The 10,844-nt window shown below is 38.8% G+C and overlaps 1 long non-coding RNA gene across 1 annotated transcript in view; it reads right to left on the bottom strand.

The window, feature by feature from the left end:
- Positions 1 to 7,031, bottom strand: part of LOC118020740 — a 74,762-nt gene extending 67,731 nt beyond the window's left edge. Inside the window, exon 1 of the long non-coding RNA XR_004681996.1 lies at positions 6,881 to 7,031. This is a non-coding gene — a long non-coding RNA (uncharacterized LOC118020740). The remainder of the gene's footprint in view (positions 1 to 6,880) is intronic.
- Between the last annotated feature and the right edge of the window lie 3,813 nt (positions 7,032 to 10,844).

The following is a 10,844-nucleotide window of genomic DNA, read 5'->3' as shown; positions in this document are numbered from 1 at the left end:
TCTGGGGGAGGGGCCTGCCGCGCTGTTACTCAGGCAACCCTGTTTGGGCGGAGTTGCCCTGCACCCCTGTGGTGGGGGATGGGCTCAGAGGGAATCAGTCTTTGGGGCTTTTGTTCTCTGGTGCCTTTCCCTGGTGGCTTTCCGTGTCTCTTCCACGAGTCAGAGCAGAATAGACCGTTTCCAACCCTCTGCCTCAGAGCAGAGAGACCGCAGTCTGTTCTTCAGTGAGCCCTCCAGGCCACACTGTCTCCGTTTCTGTCCGCGCTGCTAGAAACTGCAGCGTCCTGGGTTGTGCACCCCTCTGCAAGGCCCCCAGTCCTGCCTCCAGGTCAGGGCACGTCTCTGCCCTTTGTGCTTCTAAAACCACCAGCCGCCCCCAGTTCGCGTGCGCTTCCATTTCGCACTCGTGACCCCACCCCCACCCCCGCTCCAGGTTTCCGCCCCGGGGGCTGCCCTAAAGTCCTTTCCTGCCGCTACCGGTCTGCGAGTCTGTGCCCCGTCCACAGCGTGCGAGGCTGTCGCTCACTGGCGGTGTAGGATCCCCACGGCCAGGCTCCTTCCCGCTGCCGTTTATCCTCCGATATCTGCCCGCAGAGTCCTGGCTCTCCGCTTCGTACCTCAAAACCAACCACCTGCGATATTCTGTTTGTAGAGATCCAGATCTTCTTACATCTCAGGCTGGTTTCGTGGGTGCTCAGAGTGGTCTGGTAGATATCCAGCTCAATTCTGGGGACCACTTGAAATAGGGTCCCCTACTCCTCTGCCATCTTTCCTCCTCCCCGTAAACTGACTTTTTAAAAAGAATTCAGAATGTATATATCTAAAATATGGTTGCTTTTTCAAAGTACTTTCCTGGGAAGCTATCTACTTGCTTCAACAATTCATCTATTAAAATATTTTAGAATCCTTTGGAAACTGTTTTTTTGATCTTAACATATCTAATTTGAATATCTTTTGGGGAGAGGCTGCATTTTTGTGAAAGTATGAAGTCATTAGGATTAGACAGCCAGAAGTAAATCCATGTATATATGGTCAATTGATCTTAGACAAGGGTGCCAAGAATACACAGAGGGGAAAGGATAGTGTCTTCAATAAATGGTGTTAGGAAAAATGGTTATCTACATGGAAAAGAATGAAATTGGACCCTTATTTTACAAAATACACAGAAATTAAGTTGAAATGGATTAAAGATTTAAATGTAAGATATAAAACCATAAACCTCCTAGAAGAAAACATAGGGGAAACATTTCTTGACATTGGTCTTGGCAATATTTCTTGGATATGATACCAAAAGCATAGGCAACAAAAGCAAAAATAGATAAATGGGACTATGTCAAAGTAAAAAGCTTTTGCACAGCAAAGGAAACCATCAACAAAATGTAAAGGTAAACTTTCAAATGGGATAAAACATTTGCAAGCCACCGATTAAGGGGTTAATATAAAAAAAATACAAGAAAATCATACAACCTAATAGCAAAAACCCAAATACCCAACTAAAAATTGGGCATAGGAGCACCTCGGTGGCTTAGTCGGTTAAGTGTCAACTCTTGGTTTTGACTCAGGTCATGATCTCAGGGTCCTGAGACGGAGCCCTATGTCAGGCTTCCCCTTTCTCTCTCCCCCTGTCCCTCTCCCTGCTTGTGTACACACGTGTGCATGCTCACTTTCTCTCTCTCTCTCTCAAATAAATAAATCTTAAACAATACAAAAAAAATTTGGCATAGGAACTGAGTGGACATTCTGCCAAGGAAGATATACAAATGGCCAACAGGTATATGAAAACATGCTCAACATCACTAATCATTAGGGAAATGCAAATCAAAGCCACAGTGAAATATCACCTCATACTTGTTAGAATGGCTTTATCAAAAAGACAAGAGATAACAAGTATTGGCAAGGGTGTGGAGAAAGCCATGAGAAAGAAGGAAATCCTGTCATTTGCAACAACATAGAGGAACCTGGAGGATATTATGGTAAAATGAATAGGCCAGACACAGAAGGATCAAAACACATGATACCACTTATGTGAGGAATCTAACCTGGTCAAACTCATAGAAGCAGTTAGTTGTAGTGTTTCCCTAGTCTCTTCCAATCTAGGAAGTTCCTTATCTTTTTTTTTTTTTTTTGGTCTTTCACAATCATGACTTTTTAAAAGTATTGGCCAATTATTTCATTAAATGTCCTTCAATTTGGGTTTGATGGATATTTCCTCATGATTAAATTCAGGTTTTGCATCTTTTGCTAAAATACCTTAGAAGGGTTGTTATAATCTCAGTGCATCACATTAGAGGCACATGATTTGGATTTTTCCATCACTGGTGATGTTAACTTGTATTATTTGGTTAAAGTGGTGTCTGCCAGGTTTTTCTATCATAAGTATACCACTTTTGCCTTTGACATTTGAAAATGTAGTTCAAAAAATATGTTCAACAAGAGTAAACATATACAGTCCCTCAAGGCCACTTACTGGATGTAGAGTTTTATTTGCTAAAGAAGTCTCATTCATTTGCTGTCAAATGACATTTTGAGGCAATATAAATTTCCTGTTTTTCATCTTACTTTTGCCCTGGATTTTAGCATCTATTAATTATACTTGCTGAGGCAGTTATAAAAGTGGTGTTTGCTGTATGGTGATTTTCTATTTCTATTATTTCTTCTACAGTTACTAATGGAATTCTATTGCAAGGAAGAGCTGTCATTATTTAGATCAGTAGAGACTTCATGAATTCTTATTCTATGGGTTATAATCTATTACTGTAATTATTTATTTTGTTGCTCAAATATTCTCCAAATTGGCCATTGGGAGGCCCTTCAAGTTTAGAGTCCATATTCTTAACTACTACTTTAAACTCCTTCTTTATAGTTGTGCTCATTTACTTTAGATAGGCCCTGTGCAATCCTGTTTTAATAGGTTCTCATTCACATGAATAATAGATGGCTTTTTTTGGCTTCTGAATATGATACTATGTCTTTTTTTTTTTTTAAGCAATTCCTAATCTGTCATACCCCAGGTTTATCTGCCACTCTCTCACAATTTTTGCTACAGACTTTACATATGGACACTTTTCAACTTCAAAGACTATTCATGATAAATATCCTACACAGGCAGTAGGGATTCAACTATTTTCAGTATTTTTATTATCTTCAATTTGATTTAATTCAAAAAACATTTATTTCAAGGCACACTGGAGAGAAAAAAGTAGAATAAAACCTATTCTCTGATCTTAACCAACTTGCTATCCAGTGGGGAAACCAGACATATATGATGTAAGTGATGTGATAACTATTTGAACAAAATGTTATGGAAACATAAAGAAGGCTGCATTTCATTCCAACCTGGGGGTGGGATAGGGTGATGGAAGGAACAGGGCAAGGAAGGGGGGGGGGGGGCATGTGAAATCTTCTCTGAGGTTTACCAAATGAGGATAAAAGATATGAATGTTAATCTGAAGAAAATGTCTCCCAGACAACACTTGTCTTTCTTTTGCCATTTGGTCTTTATCTTCATTCTTTTGAGACTATGTTTCTTTTTAGTTTCAAAAATCCTGAAAACTAAAGGTCAAAGAGGCCTACATTTTTAGAACTAATTGCCGAGACATGGAACTGATGGTGACCTAGGGGTGATAACCTAGGAGTGTAATGAGAATGGGTTGAGTTTATATTACTTTGCATTGTAGTATAGTCCAGTCTTGAGAATGGAGATCAGAGCAAGCCTGGGCTGGGAATGTCTTATATAACCCCCTGTTCCCCTTTGCTTTTCATTTCTCTTGGCAAAAGTAGAACCACCTCTCCATGTTATCTAGCTGGGTTCAGAAAGAGCTTCTGTCATGATATCCCTTTTCCAGTTAACTAATCAGGGAAGAGGATGACGAATTCCAGCACAGTGGATTGCATTTTTGAGCAATAAGCAAGTATCAAGAGACAGTTTTTGGAAGGCGATGATGGTGGTAGTGGGGACTCTTGCAGTGCTTTTGTGTAAATAGTTGCCTCTTTTTGAAGTAGCTTTTCCCTTTTAGCATGCAATGCAAGTGCTGTTGGGATCCCTTTTTTCCACTGCTTTTGGTACCTAAGGCATTTGTAGCTTCTGAGCACTAGGGGTGAGGCTATTTGGCTCCTACAGGGTCTCTGCTGAAGTTTTTGATGCCTTGAAATTCTTCAGGCCTGAGGCCTGCCAGAAAGCAGGGCAGAAAACATAGCAGCCTGGGTGAATGAATACTCAAGTGAGCTTCAGAAGGAGAAAACTGCCTCTCACAATCTGGTGGAGAATAAAACAGAGAAAATGCCATGTGCTTTTGTGCAGAAAATAATAGTGAAACTAATTAGCATCACAGAGATGTGAGTATGTGGGTATAAATTTCTGAATTTATAACTGAATAGAAGGTGAACTTAATACATATAAAACACTTGGAAAAGGACTGGCTCTGACCAACTTCTGAAAGTTATTTATTTATTACTAAATGATTTCTATAATGCTGGCACCAAGAGATTTGGGACTTGTCCCCTCTCACAGTCTTCTTATGAGGAACATAAACACCTAGAAATATGCATATATGTATATAATGGCTTTTCTATATATAATTCATGTTCGCATGTATAATTTATATTCATTTCTTTTTTTTTTTTTAAAGATTTTTTATTTATTTATTTATTTGAGACAGAGAGAATGAGAGACGGAGAGCATGAGAGGGAGGAGGGTCAGAGGGAGAAGCAGACTCCCTGCCGAGCAGGGAGCCCGATGCGGGACTCGATCCAGGGACTCCAGGATCATGACCTGAGCCGAAGGCAGTCGCTTAACCAACTGAGCCACCCAGGCGCCCCTATAATTTATATTCAAACCAAGAATGTTTGTCTGGATGGCTTATTTGTGATCTGATAAATGAAAAATCCTAAAAATATTTCTAAAAGAGAATTGATTCTCATTCTGTATTATATGCCTTCTTATTTAGTAAACACAGAGAGTTAAAGATACACTTGATTTGTAAGACAAAAGAAAGGACAGAAATTCTCCCAAACTTTCCATCAAGTGGTTTAAAATTGTTATTGACTCTAAGTCCTGAATTGAAGTTCTTTTATTAAACATAGGTGAGTATATGTACACACACACACACACATCCACAAATACAAATACACACGAATCTGAAAGATGAGCCTACAGGAAAATAACAATTCAAAAGTGATAATGTTGTAACATTATGAAAAGTAGTGCTGCATCTGTGGAGTAGTTTTGCATTCTATTTGTATCACAGTTAATCACCTTGAGAAGTCTTTTTTGCTTGGGGGTACATCAAGAGCAAGAGGTTGCTTCATTCTTGGTTCCTTAGCGAGTTAGACTGTTTGGCCAGAGTTATGGAAAATGGATTGTGTCACAAGTGAAGTTATGGTTTCAGGACTGCTTCCAAATATTCCAGCTTTGGTTATAGGGGTAAAGAGCTAAGGATTCTTGAAGCAGTCTTTTTGGTCAAACAATTTAACAGGCAGTGGGTCTGGTGCCAGTGATTCCATTTCTAAAGGATTTGCCTTTGAAGTGTTTGTCCCTCATGTTTTTCCAGCCAAACATATGCCTGTGATTTGAAATCAGCTTAAGAATTTCTTTCACACTTTGGTGTTCATGTTTAGTTTGCTGGCATTAAAAGACGCAAAAAAAACCTTGTTTGGCTCCTCAAATCCCTACAGTGATTTTGCAACTAAGGGTAATTCTCAAGGGTGGAGTTTAGTTATCTCTGACTCTACATAAACTTTTGAAAGTTGTTTTTCAATAAATTTATTTCTGTTAAAGGGTTAAAGGAAAATGTGCTCAAGCTTGCATATACTTTGCATCTTCTAGAGTTTTTTTAGAAAATTATTTATCTGTTAACTATTGTCTTAGTAGTTTAAAGTTTTTAGTTTGCCAGGGAATATAGGTGTTATTCCTGAGGAGCATTATGTCTGGCTATTGGCTAGAAACTCTACTCATTGGATTACTTCTTGAGAATTTCATTGAATGCATGGGAGCAAAAGATTGAAAACACTGAGATCTCTGTTTTCTGCCTTGTTCTGGAGAGACAAGACTGACTCATGTTTGATAAGACATTGTGTCCACTGTGGGTAAACTGCCTATGATTTTGTTGGTTTTGTGAATGGTCATCCGGGATTCAGATGAAGGATGGAGAAAGAGGCCAAAGTGAGAGCATTAGCTTATTAGAATAACTGAGATGAGATCTCTTGGGAAGGAACCAAGGGGTGGGGTATATTCTAAACCCTTGGCTTCAAAAGTAGGACTTTGGTTTTCTCTTCCAGGGAACTGATTTTTCAGATCCTGAAAGACCAATTCTGACCACTAGAGACCTTTCTAAAGCCCTTCTCTCTTGACAAGTATGGAAAATCCTAGTCACACACTGCTATGGACTGCATATTTGTGCCCCCCATCCCCCAATTCAAATGTTGAAGCCCTAATCCTCAATGGTATTTGGAGGTGGGGCTTTAATAGGTATTTCAGGTGGTGCTCTCATGAATGGTCTTTAGAAGAAGAGATAGGAGAGAGATGATCTCTTTCCACCATGTGAGTATTCAGCAAGAAGATAGCCATCTGCAAACCAGGGAGAGAGGAGTCACCAGATATCAAATCTGTTGGCACCTTGATCTTGGACTTCCCAGCTTCTAGAACTGTGAGAAATAAGTATTTACTGCTTAAGCCACCTAGTCTATGGTATTTTGTTGGAGCAGCCTATACTGAGACACACAATTCCTTAACAAAAGCACCAGAATTTACAGATAAAAAGGTTATGAATTGTTTGGGTACTACGTGTTTAGGATTCCAGACCTAGTTGTTTCAATTGGTGCTATTTCTTGGACTTAGGTGACTCAGAATACCCTTTTATCCAGGTCCTTTTTAAATACTCACCTAAATGAGGTAATTCTGATGCCTTGTGGCTCCCATGATAGATGGCATCTTGTTTCTTTCCTGTGATGAAATCACTGTTGGTCTTGTGAATGGTCATTTGGACTCAAAGGCTGGAGGCTTGAGAAAGAGACTGAAGTAGGAGTAGGTACTTTTCACCCAGGAGACTGACTTACCTTGAGAAGTCTACTAGGTTCTCATTTCCTCTCAGTGGATCTTCACTGTGCTCAGTGGGCCCATTGACATCTGAAACCAAGATAACAGGTAGACTATTATGGATTCCTCTAGTTCATTGTACCTAAGTTAGTAGCTTTGTCCACTTCTCTAGGCTCAAGCCTTGGAAGGCCAGCACTTTCAGAGTTATCACATTTATTATGGGTACTTTTAAACATACAGTATATACTTAAACATGAGTTTCATTAGGTCACAGAACTGATGTTTTGGGAAAAAATTGGATTTATTTTTCCTATTTTCTTCCTTTTGATTTCATGTTATTTCGATTTTCTTTATAGCTAAATCAGACCTCCACTCCACGTTCTCTTCTTTCAAAAGACAGCCAATTGCCATGATTGTCAAATTTGGTGTGGAGGTTGCTTCTACAAGAGGTTGTCTTAATTTATGACATTCAATCATTCAACACACATTTTTGCTAACTTTTATGTGCTAAGCTTTGTGTGAAGAGGTAATCAGATTATGATAAATATGTTATGGGTTTTGCCCTCAGCTCATGATCTAGGAAGAGACATGGCATATTAATAATTAGCTCTGATATAATATATTAATTGATATATTAGTAGCAAAAATGAAGTGCTATAGGGACACAGAGGAGATTTATTCTTCTGGGAGACTGAGACCAGGCAAAGATCTCGATAGGAGACAACATATGTAGTATATCCAGACATATGTTACTATGGTAACTACAGTCTCAGCTTTGAAAGATTGAGGGTTGGTCCAGTCATGGTGACCCAACTTGGTAAGTGTATTTTTGTTCTATACTAATTGCAACCTCGGAGTCACAATGTGACATTTTATTTTAATAGAAATGGAAATATTGCATTATACCTTTGTATTGTACTGTATCACATCCTAAGAATAAAGGAAGAAGGAAAGAAGATGTTGAGGGATACGGCCACTAAACAAATTAAATTTTTCTTTCTTTTCTAATGCCTACCTCTTTACAGCAGAGACTTTGAAGGAAAATTGTTACAGTTTTCTATTTGGAATGAAAATTCTAAGAAAGACAGAGATGGAGAGAGAAGAGAAAGAAGAAAGGGGACATTATAGTTCCAGAATTTCCCTGTAGGACAGGCTCGGGGTGGCTGTCAGGAGAGGAGAACAGGGGAATTTCTTGTAGTATACGAGTAACCACCCAGTGGTTTTATTTAGGGTTGTATGTTTATTTGGGGTGGCTTGGAAGGGGTTATTTGACATTTGTGGTGGGGGAGCTCTCAAGTCCTTCCTTGTTTCCATTGGTGATAAGGTGCTCAGAAAAAAATGCAAATACTTTTATCAGGAGGTAATTTATTAAAAAGCATTTTCATACAAAGGAATGTTACTCAATTTTAGAATTGAAACCTTGGAATAGAACTTTAGAAAGTTCTGACATGAAGATTTGTTGAAAGGAACTTTACTTGATTCCGAAAGAATGCAATATCTTATCCTTGATATAATTTAAAGAGATGAGTTTATGTAGTCCAAGGAAACAGTTTCTCTAACCTCAGGGAAACAGACTAAGGTAGTGCCCAAATAACACCACAATTATCCTCTTGTCTTACTAGCCCACTCCCTGCCCTATGCTTTTTGTCTCAGTGCCTGCAGTGCTAAGGGAAAATAGAAATCTGTTCAAGTGTGCCAGGGGCCAGTGCCTTTAGAACTCTCCTGAAAGCCAACTGGTTAGATGAATCATTAAATGTCTCTCCACTCAGTCTGCTCAGTGCTGCATTGCTCTGGATCATATCCACATTCCTACCTTTGACTCCAAACCAAAGTTAGGACTTGCTTGTTCCTTTTGGCACATTTTCATATCGTGAGCACATTTTGTGATATGTCCATCTGCACTGCTATCTAAATAAGAGCAGACTTATGGGGAATGTGGTTGAGAGTTCACTTAAGATCCTTCACAGGCTCCTGCCTGCCGCTTCTAGATTGGCAGCCGCAAATGAGGTTAATCATGACTGTATTAAATACAGTAGAGTGGTCTGGTCATACATTACACCTGGGAGTGTTGAGTCCTGCTTTGAATCAAATGCTTGTTACTGTTTTGGTGACTTGAGCTTTAGCTGTGTTGACTTGTCAGGGGAACAAGTCAATGAATCTTGGCTAAATAGTTTGTGGTATATTATTAGGAATGTTAGATAAGGCAGTTTCATGTAACTCCTATCATTGTGCATTCTTGGATTGAAAATAAGCCAATCTCTCAACAGTTTGGAGACAAAGCCTTAGAACTGGCCCTTTGAACACCATGAGAATGAAAATGATATGTGGAGACACTTGGAAGATTACCTCTATATCCTCCGACTTGCTCATGTAAAAAATATGAAAGATCTAGTTGCTTGCTACAAAAATACAAATGGGAATTAAACCACCAATTCTAACAGCTGAAGATCTTCCTGCCATTTCCCAGATGGTTACCTAAGTTATTGAAATCCTAACTGCTTTAATTTGATGTGTTAATGTATACTCTGTAAACCATATGGAGCCTGTGACATTCCCAGTCTACAATCAATAGCAATATTAAGAAAGAAGAAAAAAGGGATTGTTAGTATTGATAAACATTTTAATTAATGCCCATTAAAAAAAGGCAAATGGGCATGATTCATTATCAGATTTTTAGAGGGCAAATCTCCAGAGAACCACATGTCAGTTACTTAGAAAGCCTTCCAAGGACCAGTCACCTACTTAATATCTTGCATAAAAGCAATGGTGATTTCATCAGGACTGTTGGAGAACACAAAATGATGTATCATAAGTAATCTTAATCTTTAATTAATAATGAAAGGGTAACAGTCAAATGGTTTTGCTCTTATTCAACTATTATGATACAGCCAGTTAATTGCAACTTATGAATAGAGGTGAAATTTCCAGCCCTAAATTATAAATGATGTTGAAATGTGGCTTCATAATTAATGCTGGGTCGCTGTTAAGCTTTGCCAACATCAGAGCTCAACTTTCATTTTTTTTTTTACATTTTATTTATTTATTTTTTTAGAGGGGTGGGGAAGGGCAGAGAGAATCTCAAGCAAGCTCCACACCCAACACAGAACCGGAAGAGGTGCTTGATCCCACAACCCCGAGATCACGACCTGAGCTGAAATCAAGAGTCAGGTGCTCAACTGACTGAGCCACCCAGGTGCCCCTCAACTTTTAGTTCCCAAGGAACAGCAAACATCCCACTATGCAGTATGCCACTTTGGATGCAGGTTTTTGCAAATTCTATTTTTAAGTTTTCAAGTGATGGCTCATATGTTTATTCACATGGTAAGGGTTATTGTTCGACTTTACTCTATGGGAAGGGGAATTTGGTTATCAAATTCTTTACATCCTTAAAATTTATACTTCTGTTTCACCACAGAAAGAAATGGATAGGTAGCTTATGCATTTCACTTGATGATGTATATTTACCCTTTGGAGGTAGGTGTGTTCATTGAACAGCTTCTGTTTAGTAAAAAGCAAATGGCCTGCTCTTCAATAACTGGATAATTAGCATTAATTGGATACCCCCAAAAGACTGTTCATTTTTAGATTTTACTTCTTTTTGAGAATTTGGACACCTCTAAGTGTTGTGCAGGTAGAATCTTGTAAGAAGAAATTTCTATCATACTTCTAAATCAAGCTTTCTCAGAATTTAGGAGTACATGATACTATTTGGACATGTTTTTGCCTTCTCAGCAAAACAACCATTGGGGCTTAAATGGAATTTCAGACTTAATTTGAAGTGTCTTTCATCTCTCTATCCTTACAGAATCTA

Source organism: Mirounga leonina, unplaced genomic scaffold (assembly GCF_011800145.1).
Source record: "Mirounga leonina isolate KUSES-001 unplaced genomic scaffold, KU_Mleo_1.0 Mir_174, whole genome shotgun sequence".
Classification (NCBI taxonomy): Eukaryota; Metazoa; Chordata; class Mammalia; order Carnivora; family Phocidae; genus Mirounga; species Mirounga leonina.
The sequence above is the reverse complement of the archived record's forward strand: the minus strand, read 5'-3'. Positions and strand labels throughout refer to the sequence as shown.